We start from the raw sequence: 22,131 nt of genomic DNA, 5'->3' as shown, positions 1-22,131 counted from the left end.
CCTCATTCGCATGCAGGACATAAATAAGTACATTCAGGAGATACTTTAGAGACAATCACGCCTACATGATAACATGCAATTTCTTGTATTAATTGTAGTATATTACAACAGAGCTAGAAAGGTAGACAAAAAAAATTTCAACTGCAACAACCGCCACCACCACCTTTCTTCTCTTTTTTTCATGTTCTGCAGAACTTAACTTAGGACTGTTTTTTTGCACAAATGCTCACCCATGCAACTCAGATTGTACTGGATTTCAAATTCACATTTATTAATCATTATCTTCCCTATGTATCAGAAGGTCTCCCATCCCCATTGACCCTTTACTTTTCCTTCAACCCAAGATAACCTAAAAAAATATATCCAACACTCAAAAAAGAAAAAAAAAACCATACCCTATTTATTTTGTACAACCAGTTTTACAAGAATCTCACTTCCTTTCGGACAACACCACCCATACTTAATCAATATATTGGTTCTAGGTTCACTTTTGTTTACAACATAGCAACATTAAGGATATGAATGAAGCAGGCAGTTTCTGGACTAAACACACAAGTGAAGGCCTCCATTCCTAGCTTAAGGTCTTCAATAAAATTACTGCAATGCAGAATAAACCAATTTCTCTCTCTGTCTCAATTTCTAATCCAAACATGGGAATGATGCTACTTACCAGACTGACCTGTTATCTTCTAAGTAGAGCAGATTCTCAAATAATAACAAGCACACCTATACTCCAGTGAATAAACTATGCTGATTCACAACAGCAGATTGCCTGGGCCAAATTCCATGTTGTATTAACAAGTCAACAGGAAGCACTCCAAAATTACTACACTGATGTGCTCTGATCTTCCTTCCCCTCTCGCTGCTCCTTGTACACAGGTACAATCTCAAATTCTGTTTTTCTTTCCCCTTTTATTATATTCTCCCTCCTTACCCCCAAAACCACTTTTTCTTCTTTCTTCTCCTCAAAAGAACACAAATGGGAACTGTAGCATCCGGAGAATGGTATTTGTAGCTGGAGTAGTCACACTCAGTGTGGGAGTACTGATGGTAGTCACTAATCTGAAAGGAAGAATTCAAGTAACCATATACTTCCTAGCTCCTTTCTTCACAAAACCATGATTATTCAATACAAGTATAACGACTTACACACTAGGTTACAAACATAACACTGAATCACTGGGCCAATCTAACATGGAATCACATAAGCATACAATTAGCATTTAACGGAAGAAAAGTGCAAGACTGCTGTACAATGGATGTAGACTTCAGCTACAAGAAAACAAAGCGTCCAAAACAGTTTTACTCACACTGATTGCCACAGATTTTTAACTGATTGTTTACTTAAAGCTGGAAGAATAAATTGTAGGTTTACCTAATTTTAGGGCTACTATAAACAATGGAAAGGCATATCATTTTCAACCTTCACAATGCTGACAGAGTGAAAGGGCATCACAGAGCATGGTATGATTGCACTTTCTAAACAAAAGGATTGGCAGTTTTAAGAAGGCTGTTGTGGCAGCCAACTATTTTTATTCCGGGCCTGGGTGCTTCACCCAGAGGAAAAGGCAGTAACATGCTCCTGAGGGACACTCCTTCACATCCCCTCACACCAACATCATCACAATCTTCTCCTGCTCTCCTGGTATCCACTGATTCCCAAGCATACAGCAGCCCTAACTCCAACATTGTCCTAGAAGATGGAGCAAACCACCACGTGGCAAGAAGACTTACCACAACAGCAGAGACTAAGATGAGACAAAACAGTGTGGAGCACTAAACTAGTACTGCCTATGCCAGTATGCATTTATATATGCTAATATGCAGTTGTATCAAGACCAACATTCACACTACTGTGATATCAGTGTAGTGCCCATCATTGTGGAGACTGCTTTGCAAAGTTACTCTTTAAACAAATTCTGTTGCTTAAAAATTAATGCCCAGATTCTTAATGATGCTATTGGTGTACTAGAAAAGATGTTTAAACATATCTCTCTACACACAGACACATACACACACACACAAATCTCATGCACTCCTCTCATTACTTTGTCCTTACATATTCTTCTCCTTTCCATTTCAAGGACAGGGGTTGGGTTTTTTTTCCTTTTAAAATGTCTTTCAGAAAAATCACAGCTCCTATCAATTTAAACTCTGGTTATTATCGGGGGGGGGGGGGGGGGGGAGAGAGAGGAGGGAGGGGAAGCTATGAGGACCAGAAATATACAAGAGCATTTATTGTATGATTTTTTAAGTCCTCTTCTAATAGAACTTCTGATCCCCAAGAAACCCATATGAGTCTCACTGCCTACTGGAATACCAAAGAGATGTCAGAAGTGAAGGATTAAAATGCATCCTTCATATCTGGGAATATGGAAAAATTATGTTTAAAAACACACAGATAGTATTTAACTCCATTCCCCAATTTATGCAAGAGTAAAGAAATGGCAGGAGTTTCTGGTATACCTGAGAGAAAAGTACAGACATGTCTAATATATAGTACTTTCTACACACAAACAGGGATTTAACAGATACATGTGCCCTTCTTTAGTTTAAGTTTTCAGAAGTCTTAGAGTGAGATGATCTATATACATGATGATGAAATCACCCAATATATTAACAATGAATTTAATATAAGGAAAGAAACAGCATTTTTTAACAAAAAGAAGCATGGGCACAGAAGTGTAGATTCAGTTAGCAAAAGGAAGCCGGAAAGAAGGTCCCAAATGGTGAGGACTTGTACAATTTTATCTTACTTCAGGAAGGAGCAAACTTAAGATCAGTATTTTTGCTCATGTAATTTTGTAGCAATGACAATGTCAATGCCTGAGGTATTCGCACTGTCACTGCCCTATGCCCAACTAATCAGCTCTGCAGCTGAGAAGATACTGTTACCACAGCAGGGCACTAACCGGGCACCTGCATCTAACAGGCCAACGCCACCAAGTTTTGACTGACTGCAAAGACAGCGGCTCATCACCACAGGAAAAAACATTTGATTACACTAAACATTACACAAGTTAATCAATAGTGAGGCATCAAAATATAATTCCTGCAAGAAGTAAGGTGGAAGAAGACTTTGTAAGTCTTATGGCAAGAAGAAACTGCCCCTCAGGCATGAGAATTATGGGAAGGGAGGACATGTTCATGTTTATTTCAGAGGTTGACATTCAAAATAAAAGTAGAGCAGGTGACATATGTCAAATTGCAGGTGGAAAATGGAAACTAAGTCTCTGATTCTGAAACAAGTTTCATAGTGACAAATCCACTGACTTCAGCACAATTCTCTAAGACCGCAAAATAAGAGGTATGGTGTGGTGGGATTCCTCCTTGGGAGAGGAGCTGCAGCTGACTCAAGGGCAGGTACCTGGCATTCAGAAACAACACAAACCTTGCTAGTGCTTCCCAATTTATTTCTGACCAGAATGCACTCTGAAAGGGTAAAAAGGGAAGCGCAGGTAGCCACATCCTTTCCATTTGGGGTCACTGACAAAAGCATCCTTAATACAGCAAATTCACGCTACACACAACAATAGATTTACATGATAAAGATGCTTATCAGAGACAATTACTGCAAGCTAAGCAGCAGTGAAATGGTATCTGGAGCTCCAGCTAGATGCAAATTACCAAAAAGCTTCATTATTAGTAATATAGGCCATTGTAGTTGTTTTCTAGAGTTATGAAAAATGTTTGTTAGTTTTTTAATGAGGGTGGGGGATTGGATTTTTATTGCACTTTTAATTGTTTGGGCTTTTTTTTTTTTTTAAGTCCATCACGAGTCAGGTTATTCAAATTTCAGACCAAATATCTCAATGGGGAGAGTTTTGTCACACTAGCAAGAGGGATGGAGAAAAAAGAATTCCTTGGACACATCAAGGACTAATTTCTGGCTTTCATGTAAAATTTTGTCGCGCTAGCAAATTAAGTAAAAGCCCTGAATAAATAGATTCCGAGTTCTTACAAAGCATTACAAGAGCTCAATATTAGCCACTTTTAAAAGGAATAGCAAAGACGCTAGGAGACAAAGTACCCAGTGTGAGATCCCCCAGGGGTCAGCAGCAGCATCTTAAACAGGTGCCAGTTTCTTCAGATTTTGTCCAGTGCTTCAGCCCTACAAAATCCACTTAAAACTATCTTTTTGGGGGAAAAGAATGAAATCCTGGTCCTCTCCATTCAACTGTGAAGTTTCTCATTGGCTTGAGCAGGACCACAATTTCTTCCCAGATCAGGACAGATTTGCTCTTATGAGATAAGAAGCACTTACAGAAGTTTTTCTTTACAACTATGCATCAAACCCTTTTGTACATCCCTGCTAGTCACATTCCTTATCTAGAATACCCTGATACATCAGCGTTACAAAGGGCACTGTTGCAGGCTCTCTACAGAGGGTAAAACGCCCCTGAAGGACAAGATACATCATCTTTCCCCTACATATAGATTTATCGTGGTTTCTTCTCTTGCCTGTTGTGTAGGCCCAATCAGCCAATGAAAGGGAATTTCATCCTTGCACAGCAACAATGTCAGCCTCTATAATCATGTCAAGATACTAATAGTAACTATTTCAGCTAAGCGCATGTCCTGTCAGCAATTTGCTCCACGTGGGCTGTGAAGGGGCTGGGAACACTTAAAGAAAACTATATTACTGTTTCCCAAGTCCTTTACAATTATGTAAGGTTTTTAAGGAATCTCTTCACCTTTTCGTATCAGTTTTAAACTGAGCATCAGCAACATACAGTGTGTACAATGTATCAGGGCTGACAAAATACAATCCCTGCCTCAAGGAAGCTATTACCACCTAAAAATCTGTCATATATATATAATGTGTACAGATGAAGGAGTGAGCAACTTTTTTTAGGCTTTAGGAGGTTTTTGCACAACTCTGAAGCACATGTGAATTCCAAATCTCTAATGAGCAGAATTTCTGGACACTTACTAAAAGAAGAAGAATTTTGCCACACAGACCTAGATATTAGCTAATTATGGTGATTACAAAGAAGCTACTTTCCAACATTAGAAGCTTGGAGGTCTTAATCCTGCTGCTACTTATATAGATTCTGATTTCAGGCATTCTGCAGGACTTAGTGTTAAATAACATGACTTCTTGCAAGACTGTAGCTCTAATTAATTTCTCCAAAAACATAAAAACAGTTTATTTCATATTGGCTGACACTTAAATATAAGCCTTTTTACGTTAATATCTCATACAAACTGAAGAACAAAGAAATTGACAGGAGTCAGTTAAAGTTAAGTGTTTGCTTACTTGAAAATGAACCGCATTGTCCAAATCACAGCACACAAGATTACAGCAAATACTAAACTTGCTACTGGATGAACAACCAAAATCAAATTAATGTCCGTGTTAACTTTGGCAAATCTGAGAGTGTAGTGTGAGAATACACAATTCTTATGGGTATAAAAAAAGTATTCTGAAAAGTTGCTATTCCTCTATCCCTACTTCAGAAACACTTCACATTCTTTGATGTGAGTCTGACGTGAGTTCAAGCGCAGCGGTCAGGACTAAACACACCTGACAAAAACTGCCAGATGTGCTCTGATTCTGGTTGCACTTGCCAGTGCTTGTGCTTGTGACTCTGTGTCCCCTTGGGAACCAGCAATGGAGTCACTAGCCCCCACAGCAGGAACACAAACTGGGACCCCTGCTCTGATGCACAAGATAGATATGCTATAGCTATATCATCACTCACTCTAAAGAAATACAGCAGAGAAGCGAGTTCTCATCAGGTAAAAAATTCTGTTAAAACTCCCTTTTACAGTGTGAAAAGAAATTCACTGTGACCCACTGTCCTCCTGGCAACTGGAAAGGACAGCATGGCTGCCATACTGCCAGCAACAGAAATTCCCTTCTGCCAAATGTTTCCATCCATAACATCACTTGAAAGATTAAAAATTCCCAGAATATCAGATAAGATACTTGCAATCACAGATGAAGCAAGGTGTTAGTACAATTAATACATTCTTTGTACAAAAACCCATAAGCAGTTGGAAGACTTCTTTCATGAACTGCTTTTGTCTAAATATATTGCCCAACTATAAACCATCTTCAACTTGTAAATAAAAATACCTGACTGAACAGGCTTAAGTTGACCAACAAGAACTGCATAAGGTATCAAGGACTGTGTTTCTAGAATGTGATAGCATCTTTTACTCTTCACTTCAAATCCCCAACGTCTGCTCAAGAAAACTACAGGTCCCAGGATGCCTTAGAAGAGCACAATCCTGGCAGGCCATTGCAATAAAAACACAGCACTGCACACTGGGGCCTGTAGTTTTCCATGAGCCACATTCTTACTCAAGATGAGACCAGATGTAGGCCATATTGCACACTTCCACAGGCCTGCAAACAACACACACACCGTACAAGGAGACTGCTGCTGGTAATTGTCAGGTAATTGACACCCAGTTCTCATGTGTTGAAGCTAAGAAGCCAAAGATTTCTGCAGAAATAAGCATCAGTTAACCAAGAGTCCCTAAAGAATAATCAGCAGTTTGTCTACTTTCAAACACGCACAGTTGGCTGTAGCTTTTTAACATCTTTTACTGAAGTGCAACAAGAATTTATGGGTTTTTTCTCCTGCTACATTTAATAATATTAAAGAGTACTATTTTGAATAGCAATAGGAAAAGTATGTTTGGTGAGGGGCATATTCTCCTGTCCAGAATTCAGTTATCTGGAAACAAATTACTCTCTCCATCCATTTCTACAATGTGCTGAAGCAAGGGCTTGTCTCGCTTCTGAAAAGAAGTGGCTCTTAGCTGAAAATTAAAGAGCTGTGTCTCAGCGTAGGCCTCAGAGAGGAATACGCTGTACTTCAGTAAAGGGAATGGCAGCTCCCCCTACCAGTCTGTTCTAAGAAGGTTTTAATCGAGGAAGGAAACAACCAGGGAACAAAATGAATAAGTCCTCCTTTTTTTTCCCCTCCCACTTCCCTGAGCTCTGGATTATTATTATTAAAACAATTAAAAAACAATAATATGCATATAAAATTCCATCTAAGTACTTATATGCTTCCCCAGTCCTTGTAGTACAAGACAGTCTCTGCAGCACCTGCAAAAATATGCAAAAGAAAAAGGACCATGCAAAAGGAAAAGGCTGGGACAAGAGAAAGACAGCATCCCACTGCAAGAGAAAGAAATGGTGATGCTTCAGTCACCTGAAAGTCATCCTGATGCACTTCCCTATAGAGGCAAGAGGCCTCAGGAGCATCTAAAGGTTTTGTCAATACAGTAATGCTGTCCATAGGCCAGACAGCTGTTGCCATAGTTACTATCAGCCAGCTTATCAGAAAATAATTATTGCGATTACTCAGAAGTTTCGTTAAAATAATTTAAAGCTTCAATAGGATACCACTTGATCTCTTCAATTAACTGTTTGCAACTACGCTGCCTTTGGGATCCACACAGTTAACTTGGATCCGCAGGGTCGAAGTGGAACAGGGGAAGGAATCAATGTTCCTTCTCCCTTTCGTACTGACAGCTTGTATTTCATAGGCAGAAACAAGGAAGCTGAACCACCCATAAGCCTGGCTGCTCTGCTGGAGTTCTCTCACAGGCCATCTTAAGAGTCACAGGCTCAAATCTGCCCTCATTTGTTTTAACCATTCACATATCCATACTGCAATTCAAGAAACACACCAGCTACGTTCTCAAAGCATACTTTTAATTACACGTGCAAAGGCAGAGTCCCTCACTTCAGAGGCAGGTGACACAACTTCTGTACCAAGTGAACTTACTCCTACAAGCGCAGTACTGTCGGGTGGAAGGGCGGAATCAGAAAACACACATTTTAAGAAATCGGACATTAAAAATGCATAGACGCTGTATGAACGTGGCCTAGAACAGAGCTCACATGAAGCAGAGCCTCACTGCTTCTGTACCACTTATAGATGCATTCCCACCAGTAACAACAAACATTAGGCTTGGGCTGGGGGTCTGGGGATGGAGGCGGCACGTTTGTTTTGTGATGTGTGGTTTTTTAAAGCATGCTTTGAGCATGAGTCTCTAATCAAAAGAGTGAGCATTTGTAATGACAGCAAACAAGAAATCTCAGGGAAGAGGGAATAAATAATAGGTCAAACCATCTAGGCAAAGAGCTTTTAAGGCACAGGATACTTGATAACTCGATCAAAGATTGAAATGGTGTGAACGGTATACCATAAAATAAATGCTGCAGATAAGCCTGTATCAAGCAGCACATGTTTTCCCCAAAAACCTGGAATGATCGAAGTACTAAAACAAAAGATTCTGTGGCAAGATTGGGGCTTTGTTAGGACAGTAGGGAGGGAAATCCTCTCAGACCAAAGAAAGGGACCTGTTAGAACTTCCTACAGCTATAAAAATGATTTTAGGGATGGGTGATTCTAACCACAGAGTCTGACTGCCATGCAAGTGCACCTTTCCTCAGCACTAAGTACTTTTTAAAAACTCTTTAGATTTCTGTACATTTTACAGCCATTCTATGAACTACACTTTTGTGAAGTTTTGACATAACAAAAGCAGAATCAAACAAATTTTAAATCGTATTTTAACAATTTTAGTCCAGAGAGGAACTTTGTGAAGTGCAGGAACCATAAAAAAAAAAAAACCCTTACGAAAGAAACAAAGGGGCTCTTTCTTTTTTTTTTTTTTTTTAATGAGATTGTATTTGCCACAAGGAAAAAAAAAAGGAAAGCAAAATGAGAAAATACAAAGTTGCCCCCCCGCCCCCTCCAAATGTAAATAAAATTCTTTTTTGCCTGCATAATGCATATCTCTACCACCAGCACAAGCCAGACACTGGCTTTGTGCTATACTGAACATGAAATATTAATGTAAGATACCTATAAAAACTATCCTTCTATACCCTCTATTTACAGGGTACAGAAGTAAGTACAGCCCTTTGCATTCAGCAGACATCTCAAAACCCTTCTGCGCTCTGCCCCACCTTTCCACTATATGTTTTGTTCCTAAATAACCTTTGTGCTGTTAAAATACATCAGAAACAGGATGTGAGCTGCTTTCTGGCACAGAGTAATTGAACAAGGGCAATTCACGAACGTACAGGAGCCAGGCCTTTTGTAGAGTCTTACACTTCTAGTATACAGCTACGCATGTGACTGCACATCTCCGTGAGATGGCTCTCCAAAAAGCAAAGCTCTATCACCCTATGAAGTTGTTTCTGGAGGATTTGAAACAAGTAAAACCAACAAACCTGAAACAACAGTAAAAAGGTTAGGGTCACTAACACATGTTTCTCACATGACATTCATCTTGAGTTTCTGGTATCCGTGCAAAATGCCCATAACACATGAAATAAGATAGTCCATCAAGGCTCCTTCAAACTGGACTAAAATAAAAGAGAAATTTCCATTGCAAACAATTTCCAGTAGTATTAATTCATTTGACCAAAGAAAGTTGTTCGTGGCTCTGAGAGTAAGGATAAAGGAACTGAACAGCTACAATGTGTTCATTAAAAACAAACTACGCAAACAACTCAAGTGATAGCCAGGCTCACTATCAAGGCTTTCCAACTGCACACACAATTATACAAATTTTAAAGGAGTCAATAAAATACATCTTATTTTCTAAAAAAGGAGTCCAGGAAAATTGTGTCCTTTGTAAGGATCCACACCAAGATACTTTTAATTTTTTAAAAATAATAATTTCTACAGTGAAGTTTAATAGGCACACACAAAAACTCATCTCTTAAAAAACAAAAAAAGTTAAGTTGGAATAAGAAATAGTTAGGCCCAGTATTTGAAACACAGCTGAAGCTGAATGGCCTACAGTGAAGAGATATCTTTACAAAATCTAAACTTAAAGCAGAGATCTCACTGTTGAAGCTGGAAAACACAACAGCACTTTTTTCTAAGCAGCCTAGGTTTTAATTTCCTATTTTCACTTTTTTTTAAGTTCTTTGAAGGCAAGTTTTTTTATTTTCATTCCCTAAAGGAAGAAAACCACTTTCAAATGCCTGCTTCCATCACCAAAACTAGTTCAGGATGCACACAGAGGAGAGCAAAGATTTAAAAGTTTCAGGTAAAAGTCTTACTAAGACTAATGGCAAAACAATTACTAATAACAAAAGACTCCTCTACACAACATTTTGAATTATACAACACATTAGCTTCGCTAGTAAAATGAAAAAATCACCAAAACCCATAATGGGATCCACTCCAAATTTCCTGTTGCTCAAATCACTATGGCTAAAATCTTGGGATATAACATAGCTGACATCCATCTGGTGGCAAGCACTCTCAGTGAGCAAGCACCTACCTTCTGCTGGACAACGGGTCTCTTAAGACCTTGAAGACATACTCTATACATGCTACTATACAACATGAAATGAATGGATAGAGAAGCTGCTCCATAATCCCTCTGTATGAGCTCAAACCCCTAGCTGATATAACTATCATAAAATAATCTCTCAACCATAGTGAAGATGAAAGTTTTAAAAACATTTGAGAATCTCATCATCTACTTTTTTAAATACAGTTTTCCTTTACTGAGCTACAGAATTCCTTTCTGGAAAACAATAATAAAAAATGCCCCCAAAGAAAGTTTCATTTAGCTATCGTGAAGCATGCACAGATATAAACAAAATTTCCAAAGACTGTGATCTTTCTCCTAAAGTATGATAATCAACTTATTTAACTAATATGGGTAGTTATGCATAATTTTTTTATTTCTTTAAGATCCTGTTCTCAGTACTAATTAAATGAAACTATTTAATAAAAACTATAAAGTTATATTCTACACAGTCGCTAACAAGTTTAATATTAAAGTTTTGGCATTACATGTTAACCTGGTCGAAGTAATGAATTTTAGAATTTTAAGGGCTTTTTTTTTAACAAGGCTTTGAAATGCATGTCATTTTTTTCACAAATGAAGCCTCAAAATAAGCCTCCCTTCATCAAAGTTGAACATTCCCCTGCTATGTAGCAGATCCAGCCTCACCAGCTAACTCCGGGAAATCACAGGAAAGCCAGAGGAAGCCGATTTACAAAATTGAAACTAAGCAGGTGTCTTCATTGTTAGAATTGAGCACAATGAGGGGGGGGGGGGGGAGTAAACAGACAGGCAAAATCCTTCTTATTTCTGATACCAGAAAATATACAGCTAAGCAAAAAAAGATGCATCTACCTACACATATGGGTGTACAGGAGTATCTATCCCTTAACCTGATAACTAGCAAGAGCACAAGAAAATTTCCCTGGCCCAAAGAAGCCTATCTCTTCCTCAAGCCCTGCCATTACAGAGCACGCATCCCCACCTGATTTCTCCATGCTCAGACCCACCGTACATCACAGTACACAACTTTCTCATGACACACACGTTATTACCCCCAACGGGACATTTTTACATGCAGTCTCCGCAGTGAACAAAAGTTCATTGTCAAGCTCAGTGCTTGGGCCCAAACAAATATCCAAGAGGATAGAAGGGGGAGAAAGGGAGAAAGTGCTCCTCTCTGCAATTATAAGATTTGCAGGCAATCACTGTTACTTACAATTAAAAAGTGGGAACAGGTGTAGCAGATATCATACTTTGATAGCTGAACAAAGAATATTACAGCACGTGACTGAAATGTGATGACATTTGTTCACCAATCGAAAACAAAAGCCACTCTCCAATGGCACTCTTTCCTCCACCCCCAAGAATTAGGAACTTAGAAATCTCTCCATATTGAAACACATCTGTTCATAGCCTCATTTTTTGACACTTGAGAAGAAGTTGAATGAAGAGCTCCATGCATTAATAAAATACGAATTCACCCAAAAAACCTCAGCGTACAAACCCATGAGCACCCACCAAACTACAGAGGTGGTTGAGGAGAAAGCTCTACCGACAGTGAAGCATGGAATAATAAAGAACAGGAAAAAACAAAACACACATCACCACAAAAAAAAAAAAAAAAAGAGAGGAAAAAAAAAATTCCTGCAGGAAGGCAAGTGAAGAAAGGAAAGGAACATGCATAAGAGGACTACACCAAATGGCAGAGTCCCACATGCAGCCCCACTCCACCTACACGGGCGCAGGAGGGAGGGAAACAAATCAAAATAAAGAATTGTCCGTGCCCAATGCTGGGGCAGGCGTGGGCACCCCCGGCCCCGTACCTGTGCAGGAAGGGCAGCCCCAGGGCGAGGGGGGCAGGCCCGGCTCCGGAATAACAAGTTGCTGAAGAAACGGAATTTTCCCGGCGCTGCTCGGGCCACAAAGACGAATGAAAGGAAGGAGGGAAGGAGAGAAAAAAAAAAAAAAAAAAAAAAAAAAAAAAAAAAAAAAAGAAAAACCGCAGCAGCGGATTTACTACGAATTATCCATCACCGAGAGCGGCATCATTTCCCAGATAATAATAAAACTTCCCCGACAGCATCGCGGCGAAGGACCCGACCGAGAGAAAAGGGCCTGGAAATAATCATCCTGAAGGAAACCGGAGGGGAGGGGATAAGCCTCCCTCCCCCACCCCATCCCCAGTGCAATGTGTCATCTCCTTCCCCTGCTCCTCCCCCCAACCCCAATGTGTCACCTCCTCCTTTTACCCCAAGTGTCACCCTCCTCCACCTCTCCTGCTCCCGCTCGCAAACTTCTGCCGGGGAGGCCGGGGGGCCGCCCCGGGACGCTCCGCTATTCCCCGCCACCCCCCCGAGGGAGGGGCCGGGGGCCGCGGCGAAGTTGCTGCTCCTCATCGCCAAGTTGGCCGGAGAGTGAGGGGCGCGCCGGCGCCATCCCGGGGGGGCGCGGGGGGGAGAGGGGGGGACGGTGCCCGGGGGGCGCGGGGGGGGGCAGGGAGGAAGAGGAGGAGGAGGCGAATCCGAAAGGTGGGATACTACACCCTGCTGGCGGCGGCGGTGCTGCTGCGGGCCGGCCGGGGTCCCCCTGGCAGGACCTCTCTGTGAGGGGGAGGACTCTTCTTCATAGGGGGAGGGTGCCGGCGCCGCCGCTCCTCTGGGCCTCCCTGTCCCCCTCTTCTGGGCGCCTCTCTCTCTCTCCTCCTCTCACTTTCTTTAAGCTAAGCGGGGAGTGGAAGATGGTAGGTTGTTCCCTTCTCCTCCTCCTCTTCGCTCGCTCTCGCCTCTGTGGGGTCCTTTTCCTTCCCCCTCTCCGCGGGGGGCTCCTCCTGCGGCGGGGAGGAGGGAGCGGGCGGGGAGGGCGGCACGAAGCCGGAGAGGCGCAGGAGGAGAGAAACTGTAACACAAAAACAAGCCGAGAAGCTGAACTCTTCTTCAATCCCATTCACCCGGCCCGGCCGCAGCACACCGCTCGCCGGGATCCCTCCGCCGCCGGCCTCCCTGCCTGCCTGCCTGCGGCGCGCTCCCGACACGCCGCCGCGCGCGCCCCCGCCCGCCCCGGCCCGGCCCGCCGCTGGAGACCCGCCGGGGGAGCGTGGACCGGCGGGCCCACGCCCACGCTCCCCCCTCCCCGGTGCGACGGCGGGGCGCCGCCGGCCGGGCCCGGGCCAGGCCAAGGGGGTGAGCCAGGAGGGCGGGCTCGGCGGCTTCTCCTGAGGGGGGACTACTTGACGTGTCGGTGCGGCGAATTTATTTCCCTTTGCCTAAGGAACGGGCTGTGCTGCGGCCCCCATTGCCTAGGGAAAAAGCCCGGATGTAAAGTGAGTGAAACTAAAGTAGAGTGAAGTAGGGCACCAAACTCTGCCGGAGCAGCGGCGCCGCCGGCCGCGGCCGCGGGGGGCACCGGGCGGCCGCACCGCCCCGCACCGCCGGTACCGGGCGGGTGTGAGGGCGCGGGAGCCGGGGAGAGCAGTGCGGGGGCGGCCGCGCGCCAGCCGAGACCCCCCCGCACCCCCCCAGATACACACATAGAGAGACACACACACACAAACACACACACAAACACACACACGCACACACACACCCCACCCCTCCGTCCCTCCCCGCGCCCGCCCGGCCCGGCGCGCGGGGCTTGGCGGGGGCGGCACGCGGGTGCGCGCGGGGCCGCGCGCAGGAAGCGAAGGGCGGGGGGGCGCGCGCGGGCGGGAGGGGCCGGCGCGCGGGGCCCTGCCGCGAGGGGCTCCGCACAGGAAGTTGATGCAACAGGGCCGCGGGGCGGGGGGGGTGGCCGGGGGGCGCGCGCAGGAAGCGGCGGCGGCGGGAGGGAGCGCGGGAGCGCGGCGGCCTCATCCCCGTGGATGAGGTGCGGATGCGCCACGGCCCGTTCGCCCGGGCCAAGAGCCGCCCTCCTTTCCTCCCTCCCTCCCCTCCCCGCATCGCCGGCCCTGCCATGTTATTCGCAGGAATAGCGCACCCGCTCGCCGCGCGGCCGGCCAGGGAGGGAGGGTGTTCCCTCCTCCACCTCGCCGTTCACGCAGCGGGGTTGGCTTATTTATTTATTAACTTACTACTACAGTGCCGGGCGATGCTGCCATTTGCTTTCGTGCGACCGGCGGCGCATCAGCTTTCTCTGCTTCCCCCCCCCCCCCCCCAATTCCTTTTCTAATTCCCCTCCCAAAAGAAAAAGAAAAGAAAAAAAAATAACAAAAAAAAAAAAAAAAAAAAAAAACAAACAAAAAAAAAAACCGTGGCGAGTCAGAAACTTTCGTGAGCCTGTTCAAAGCAGGGAAGTTAACACACCGTGGATTAGAACGTTTCTGCGGTACTCGTTGGCGTGAAAATCAAATATACGTGACTCGGGCTTCGGGGGCTCCTCGCTCCCTCCCTCGCACCCTCGGGCGGTTCTGGGTCCGCCTGTGCCGGCAGCTCGGGGACCACGGTCCCCCCGCTTCCCAGCCACCGCACAATGAGCTGCTGGGGGCTGCCCGAGCGCCAGCAGCCAGCCCATGCGGGGTCAGTCCTTATCTGCAATACACTAGCTTAAGTTACAGGCATGCCCCTGTGCGTCTCCGGCTTCTGAAAGTCTCCAGAGTCTCAGAAATACCTAAAACCTCGCCTTTCTGTCGGAGCCACCATTGCTAAAGCAGTGGGACGTGTTCTGGACGCTGCGGGATTTGCATGAGCTCTCACGAAAAGCCGGGGTTTGATGCAATGCAAAACTGGTTTTGGTTGTTTGGTTTTGTTTTTTTTTTTTTTTTTTTTTTTAATAGCCTCTTTCATCGCTTTAGTCCTTCGAAATGCTCGAAGTTGTAAAGAAAAAGTAAGTGTTTGCGTTATCTCTGCAAATGCTTCAGGAAGCCACGATGAACTCATTATTATATTGTGAAACTAAATCCATAAAGCAGTCATGATGAGTAACTCGGGGACGAGTCGTAATTGGGCAGTAACGGACAGTTTTATAATCTGGAGGATTCTAGAGGGCTCCACGTGAGTGAGAGCGAATAGCAAGGTTTTCTCTCAACTTTAAAAAAATGACCTACTAAGACATTGTTTATTCAATTACTGTTAATTTTCCACTTATTTACCATCAGTTGGTTGCCAAGTTCTGTGTGATTTAATTGTGAACTTCACAACGTTTAGTGCCCTTCTTAAAGCTGTAGCTCCTGGACTTATACAATTATGCAAGAAACTCCGATTTTTTTTTTTTTTTTTTTTTTTTTTTTTTTTTTTTTTAATGAAGTTTCTAGCTTGTGGGTTTGTGGATGCGACCTTAAAAGCACAAACCTTAAAGGCACAAAAAGGAAAAGGTATGAAGGAAATAGTCATCCGAAAATGCCTTTATTTCTTTAATGTCACATTGTTTTGGGTTTTTCTTTTTGATGCAATATCTCCTACCTTCTCCTACCTCGTGTTTTTGTTTGTTTGTTTGTGGGTTGTTGGTTTAGGGGGTTTTGCTTTTTTTTTTTTTTTTTTTTTTTTTTTTTTTTTTGCAAGCCAGGTATGATACTAAACAGCAGGGTTGACAGAGTACTAAGAAAAGAAAAACACAGAAAACGCATCTGGGTGCTCATCAAATAGTTACTGATAGGTGCACAGTTCATGGGATATCAGGTAAGGTCACGTGCACAAGACTACCAAAAATCTAGCAGCCATCATAGTAGATGTTTCAATGTGTCCAACTGTGACAAGAAGTGTTATGGTTAGTATAACTAAGATATCACACTGTTCCTGATAAATGTGTATTTGCTTTTTATACTTCTTTCTACTTTACTTCTGCAGCCTTTGAATAGATCAAGTGATTCTGGGATAAGCTCTCTTACTCTGTCAGATCTGCTTGTAGCTTGCTGTGATTTCTCCTGTGTCAGGCATCGTCCAGCCCCCTCCCTCCTTAGCCCTCCAATCTCAAATCCATAACCAATTTTTAAACCCCCCTGAAAATACCAGCCCCGATACTCAGACTTTCCCTCCTCCATGTAAATTTTACTACCAGCACTTTAAGCTGTAGAGGCCAAGTGTTACAGCCAAGACAGCCTAGATTTTGATTTTGCCTTCAGTTAGTTTGAAGCAAGAAGAGGAGTCAGCTTACTCTGAAAACAATCAGGCCAGAGTTGCTTTTGTCCTTCAGATTTTTTTATCGAGGCATCAGAAAAATAACTAACTAACTAAAGCTTGTTCATTTTACTGTTTTTTATTTTTCTGGTTAACAAGCAAGTTAAAAGAATCTAGAATGAGTGATTTAAGCGTTATTAGAGATTCGGCATGTTTATTTTGCTGAGGAGTCAATACACAGAGTTAGCCTAAAGTTTGCTTTTTAGAGATGAACTTTGGACAAAGTTCAAAGGAAAAATAATCATCAGCTGTTACTGTAGATGCACACAGAACTTTTTCATGGTTTGTCTTAGAACTCAGACCATGATGAGTATCTCACACACTGCCCACAGTGATCTTTGGGTCACAACCAGGTAGAGTGGCTCAGACCATTTTCATAGAATCATAGAATCATTCAGGTTGAAAGGGACCTTAAAGGTTGTATTCCTTTCCAACCCCCCTGCCATGGGCAGGGACACCTTCTGTTAGACCAGATTGCTCAGAGCCCCATCCAGCCTGGCCTTGAACACTTCCAGGAATGGGGTACCCACAGTCTCTCTGAGCAACTTGTTTCAGTGCCTTGCCATCCTCACAATAAAGAATCTCTCTCTAACATCTAATCAAAATCTGCCCTGTTTCAGATTAAATCGATCATCCCTTGTTCTATCACTACATGCCCTTGTCAGAAGTGCTTCTCCAGCTTTTTTGTACACCCCCTTTAGGTACTGGAAGGCTGCTATAAGGTCTCCTCCAGGCTGAACAGCCCCAACCCTCTCAGCCTGTCCTCACAAGAGAAATGCTCCAGCCTTCTGATCATCTTCGCTGCACTCCTCCAGTCTTGCTCCAGCAGGTCCACATCACTCTTATGTTGGGGACCACAGAGCTGGACAAAGCACTCCAGCTTCTCATAAGGTCCCATGAGAGTGGAGGGACAGAATCCCCTCCCTCACCCTGCTGGCCACACTGCTTTTGATGCAGCCCAGGATGCTGTTGGCTTTCTGGGCTGCGAGCACACGTTGCCAGGTCGTGTTGGACTTCTCCTCAACTAGCCTGAACTCACCAGTTTAAGCCACAGACCTTGATTATCACAGACATGCCAAAAGTCTTTCCTTTAAAAACTGCACACATGCACTCCTCCTTTGTTCAGATTTGCAGTGCTGAAGAGAAGTGGTTCCTGCTTCTGTGCTACTTAGCTTCACTTCCATGTCAGCAAAAAGGGCCCCCGTTTGTGTATGTGAAGAATTCACCTTCTAGTAGCATGAGAAGTGGTTTCATGTATGAAATGGAAAGCAATGGTATCATCAGATGCACAGCTAAATGTTTGAATAAACTGACTGTTTTGTACATTGGCTCTAAACAGAGATATCAACCGTGATTTCCTTTAAGTGAAAGGAAATCTTGCTAGAAGCTTAGGAAAAAAAAATCCTCCTTTGCTTGTTGAGTCTTTGTGCACAAAGTTGACCCCCACACCTCTGCCTCTGAATGTGATGTTTGTGCTGCTTATCAAAAGTCATAGTTCAGTTTGTCTGGGTTTTCCTCTTTCTGCTTGATCACATCACTCTGGATGCTCATCCAGTCCCCTTTGCCTAGTTTTTTTCCTAGGAGAACTTAGAAGTACAAGCCGAATCCTAAGCATTACCAAAGTTAGTGGAAAACCCACAAAACTCAACAGGATTTTATGAGAACTTGTAAGCAGCTGCTACATTTTATTTCTCATTAAATGTTATTTCACCAGTTTGGGAGAATTTCAGAGAAAGAAGCACAGTCCATGTAAAGTATTAATGCTGGGGTATCTCAAGAATAATAATCATTGCTAACAATTATTATACCAAGTGTTTAAAGTAAAAAGTTACATCATAACATGCTAGCTTTGCTGTAGCCAGCCCATCTTGCAGTGCTGTTTGTTGAGAATACTTTGAACAAAATCTGAGAAGATATTAGTTAACATACAGAAACAGTCTTCTAGCAACTTGTGTTAAAAGGATATTAGCAGCAAGCGCACTGACAGGTCACAGATTAGGTTGACAGTGGAGTAGTCACATAGCACTTTCTGTTCCCCTGGTTTTCAGCAACAAAACTACCTTAAAAACTAAACCAGGAGTTAGTTACTTGCCTGTTGCTGTTTTTCACTGTGCTTTTGGCAGGAATGCTAGATGGCTACAAGTAAGAGAGGAGATAGCCTGTGCAGCTTAAAAGTGAAAGCCATAAGACCATTTCAGACAAGACATACTCCAGCCTAAGAAAACAGTTGGGAAGTTGTCTTTCTCATCAGTGTTGAACATGAGGTTATCTCTCCAGCAGGATCCAGGCAAAGAGTGCCTTCTACAAGCAAATATCTTCCCTTTCCCGGGTCAGGGAAGGATAGGACATCACTGACTTCCAGACGATAAGGAAAATTAACTGGACTGTTTCGACCACCAGTTGGGGCCAGAGCCTGAAAACACAATGTGCATGAGGCACTCGCCATTAAGAATATCAGCCTAAGTGGAAACTGTGTTGCTTAACACAACCGCCTCTGACTTTGACTGATTATTTCCTTACACACAAGTTATTGCTTACAGCAGCCAGTGAAGCAGACCCCTGCTTACCCTGTCTCATCCCAAAATTACTTTCTTGCTCGTCAGCTGTCAGTTGGTCCACCAGGAGTGGTGCAGCCACAAATCTCACTCTCCTGATTGCTCTGCCAGGGAGGCAGCTAGGGTGAGCTAAAAACAGTCATAGGAGTGCATTGCCCAGAATCTATATTCCAGTAAAAGTAATTCAACATTCAGGCTGCCCTGTTGCTTTTGTAAAATTCATGTTCTCCAGGTTGCCCTCAGCAGCTGAGCCAGGAAAGGCCTGTCAGCACAGCACAGCATTGTGTCTGTAGTGGGATTTCACTAGAGATGCAAGCTCTTCTGAGGCTAGCCTTGAAAGGATGATTCCGTCCTTCTGTCTCTTCCCCTGATCACTTACTGCTTTGCTTACCAGAGATACTGGTTATCTCATACAGAAAGTGGTTCAGAGTGGGTACCCTGGCCCGTTGCACCGGAGAGCATGAGGAACCTGTGAGGACTCACCACTTTTCATACCTGCCAGCAGCTCCCAGAGCTCTTCTTCCTTGGCTTCTCTCTTAGGCTTTCAGTCTTGTTAAGGTTTCGGTATGTAAAGTCAGGAAGTTTGTCGGCTCCTTATTTAATCTGAACTCCAGCAAAACACTATTTCCACCAGTACTTCTGTATCAGATGTGCAATTAGGGGAGGCCAGAGAGCATTTTACCCTTCACGAGCCATTGCTTTCTTCTTCTGAAGATGCATCTGCTTTCAGAGAGGCTGGTGATGTTGCTGCTTCCAGACTGAAGGAAGATCTGAGCAGCGATACTGTCTCTGGGAATCAAGAGGAATGGGTTTCCTTGCTTTTTTTTTTTCTTTCTTTCTTTTATCCTTAAGTAGAAGTGAGCAGTCATAAAGGAGACATTGCTCATGGCTCTCAGGTGGCTGGCCAGGCTGACTAAGCATGGTTTTGGATCCTGTACACTGTTTAGAATCACAATGAGCTAGAGATTGTGTGCCAAGATGCAAATGGTCCAGGGAAAGGATCCTCATTTTTAAGCCAGCAGTATGAAGTATCCTAGGAGCAATTGCAGTTCCATTATCAGATAAAAGAAACTGGTTTTGACTCATTGTCCTTTTTGTTAAAAAATATAATGCCCCCTAATTCAAGCTGATTTGTTGTAATGTTGGTCACCCTACTAAATTTTTCAGCTGGCGATTCTTGGACCATTAGGGATATCTAGTCTCCATCAAAATGTCCTTTTCCAGATGCTTTGAGAAGAATTCTCCCACTTCTATTTTTGAGGAACTTGGAGGGAAAAAATGTAGAATTGGAAAACTGTGGATGGAAATAAAACCGCTGAGCATGTTTTCAAGGACTACTGAAAGGAAATGACAACTTTTGTAATGAAGCATTTCAGTGTGTCACTAACCTGATAAGCAAATAGAAATGCAGAGTGCTAAACCAAGGGCATGAGCCACAGACCAAGACAGCAGCTACCAGGATGTATTGCAGGCATATAGACATTTCAACAGCCTCCTACATGCACAGAAATCAAACATTGTGACAAACAGCATCCAAAAAAAAAAAAAAACAACAACAAAAAAAACACCAGTAGAAGGGACATCATATCCTTTTGGGTGTCAATGGCCAATTTGGCACCTTGAGAAAAGACATGATAAAGCATAGTCTGCTCCAAAGTCCCAGGAACATACTGTGTCAAAGGTCACTAAGAGGAGAGGCAGGGAATCAGAGGACCTAAGGAAAACTACAGGATGGTGATAATTCCAGGATGTTAGGTACTTCAAATATAAATACTGATTGTGGTTTTCAAAAATATTTCCATAAATTTGTCCCCTGAGCCCTTCAATATCACTAGATATGTAAACAGCCTGGAGTTTGAGTGGACAGAACATCTGAAAAGTAATTCAGTTCTTTAAGTATTTAATTAGACATATCATTGAGCCGCTAGTTTGGAACTACCAGCTGAGCAGTATCTTGTCCTATAGAGTAATGTAGGAAGAGCATCAGTGTTTGAAAGCAATAAAAAGTAGTAAGCTTTGAGAAGTATTAAACTATTGGAATCTTGTGTATTTACTACAGCTTGCTTTGACTTTATACTACTGAAAAGTAGCCCAGCATAGGCACAGGGACAAGGGAGGGAAGATGATCTGTGAAACAAGTGTTATGGAGACATGGGGAAGGGGAATCTAGGAGCAGAGCTGTGCCTGGCTTTGCATGCAAGAATAAGAGTTAACAGTGACTCAGTGGACAGAAAGGTCAGTGCTAGTACAGGTATTCAGAAAGAGTTTTCATGCCCTAACAATAAATAGTGTTAGTCGCCTCTAGATTATCTGGGATTAAGTGTGTCATGGGTAAAGATACCTCTGAGATGACTGATGCTGAATTAGCATGGGCTTGCTCACATAGCACCGTGCCACACAGCATTGCATCTTCTGAGAAGCTGTGGTCCCCCTGCCATCACAGCCCCTGCAGTCACCAGTCCTTCTCCAAGCTTCTTTGGCTTCCCTGGTTATTTTTGGGTTTCTGCTTTGACTATGTTATCTCATCTTGCTGCCTGCTGGGATAATCCAGAGTTTAATGTGGCTGGGTTTTGAATGGAGTAAGAAGGGGCAAAGTAAAGATCAAAAAAAAGTCAATAAACCTGATGGACAGGGAAGGCATCTTCACAGCGAGACAATGCCCTTTTTATTTAGTCATGTCTTACAATATAGCTACCACATCATAAATTCAGAAACACATGTTTGTAGAGAGAGGTCCTCACAGATATTTTATTTATAATTGATTTTAGTATCTTCCACTCAAATCTTCTGCTGTTTGAGTGATAGGCAAGTTGCAAAATATATCACTCAAGACTTAGGGAATTGGGCAATTAAACCTTCTTGAGTGTTCTTTGTGTTCAAAATTGATTAATAACGGTAAGATACACCAACATTGTGCTTTTCAGCTAAAAGACAGATAATGTCAATAAATTCACAAATCTCATTGGCATTGCTTCCCTATATGAAGAGTACACATAAGCATAAATGTATTTTTTTCTCACTAGGAGGAACAGAATAAAAAGACTGTTTCTTTCAAAACTCTATTAGGCTATCAAGTGGAAATCATAGAATCACAGAATATCCTGAGTTAGAAGGGGCCCACAAGGATTATTGAGTCCAATTCCTGGCCCTGCACAGAAGAGCCCCCGTAACTGAACCATGTG

At 43.1% G+C, this 22,131-nt stretch overlaps 1 protein-coding gene across 8 annotated transcripts in view; it reads right to left on the bottom strand.

Annotated features, from left to right (window-relative positions):
- The window catches only part of PHF21A (PHD finger protein 21A), a 127,833-nt gene extending 114,510 nt beyond the window's left edge, over window positions 1-13,323 (bottom strand). For 4 of the 8 annotated variants that reach the window (XM_069017329.1, XM_069017325.1, XM_069017334.1 and 1 more), the window contains exons 1-2: window positions 12,830-13,322; window positions 12,111-12,196 (exon numbers count right to left, since the gene is read on the bottom strand). The gene's annotated coding sequence lies outside the window, so the exon portion shown is untranslated. Of the gene's footprint in view, window positions 1-12,110; window positions 12,197-12,558; window positions 12,641-12,829 lie in introns of those variants that run through there. The other 4 variants (XM_069017330.1, XM_069017327.1, XM_069017333.1 and 1 more) reach the window with 3 other exon arrangements.
- Window positions 13,324-22,131: the final 8,808 nt, after the last annotated feature.

This window comes from Aphelocoma coerulescens, chromosome 5 (genome assembly GCF_041296385.1).
Source record: "Aphelocoma coerulescens isolate FSJ_1873_10779 chromosome 5, UR_Acoe_1.0, whole genome shotgun sequence".
NCBI classification, from domain to species: Eukaryota; Metazoa; Chordata; class Aves; order Passeriformes; family Corvidae; genus Aphelocoma; species Aphelocoma coerulescens.
This window is presented reverse-complemented; position numbering and strand designations above follow the sequence as displayed.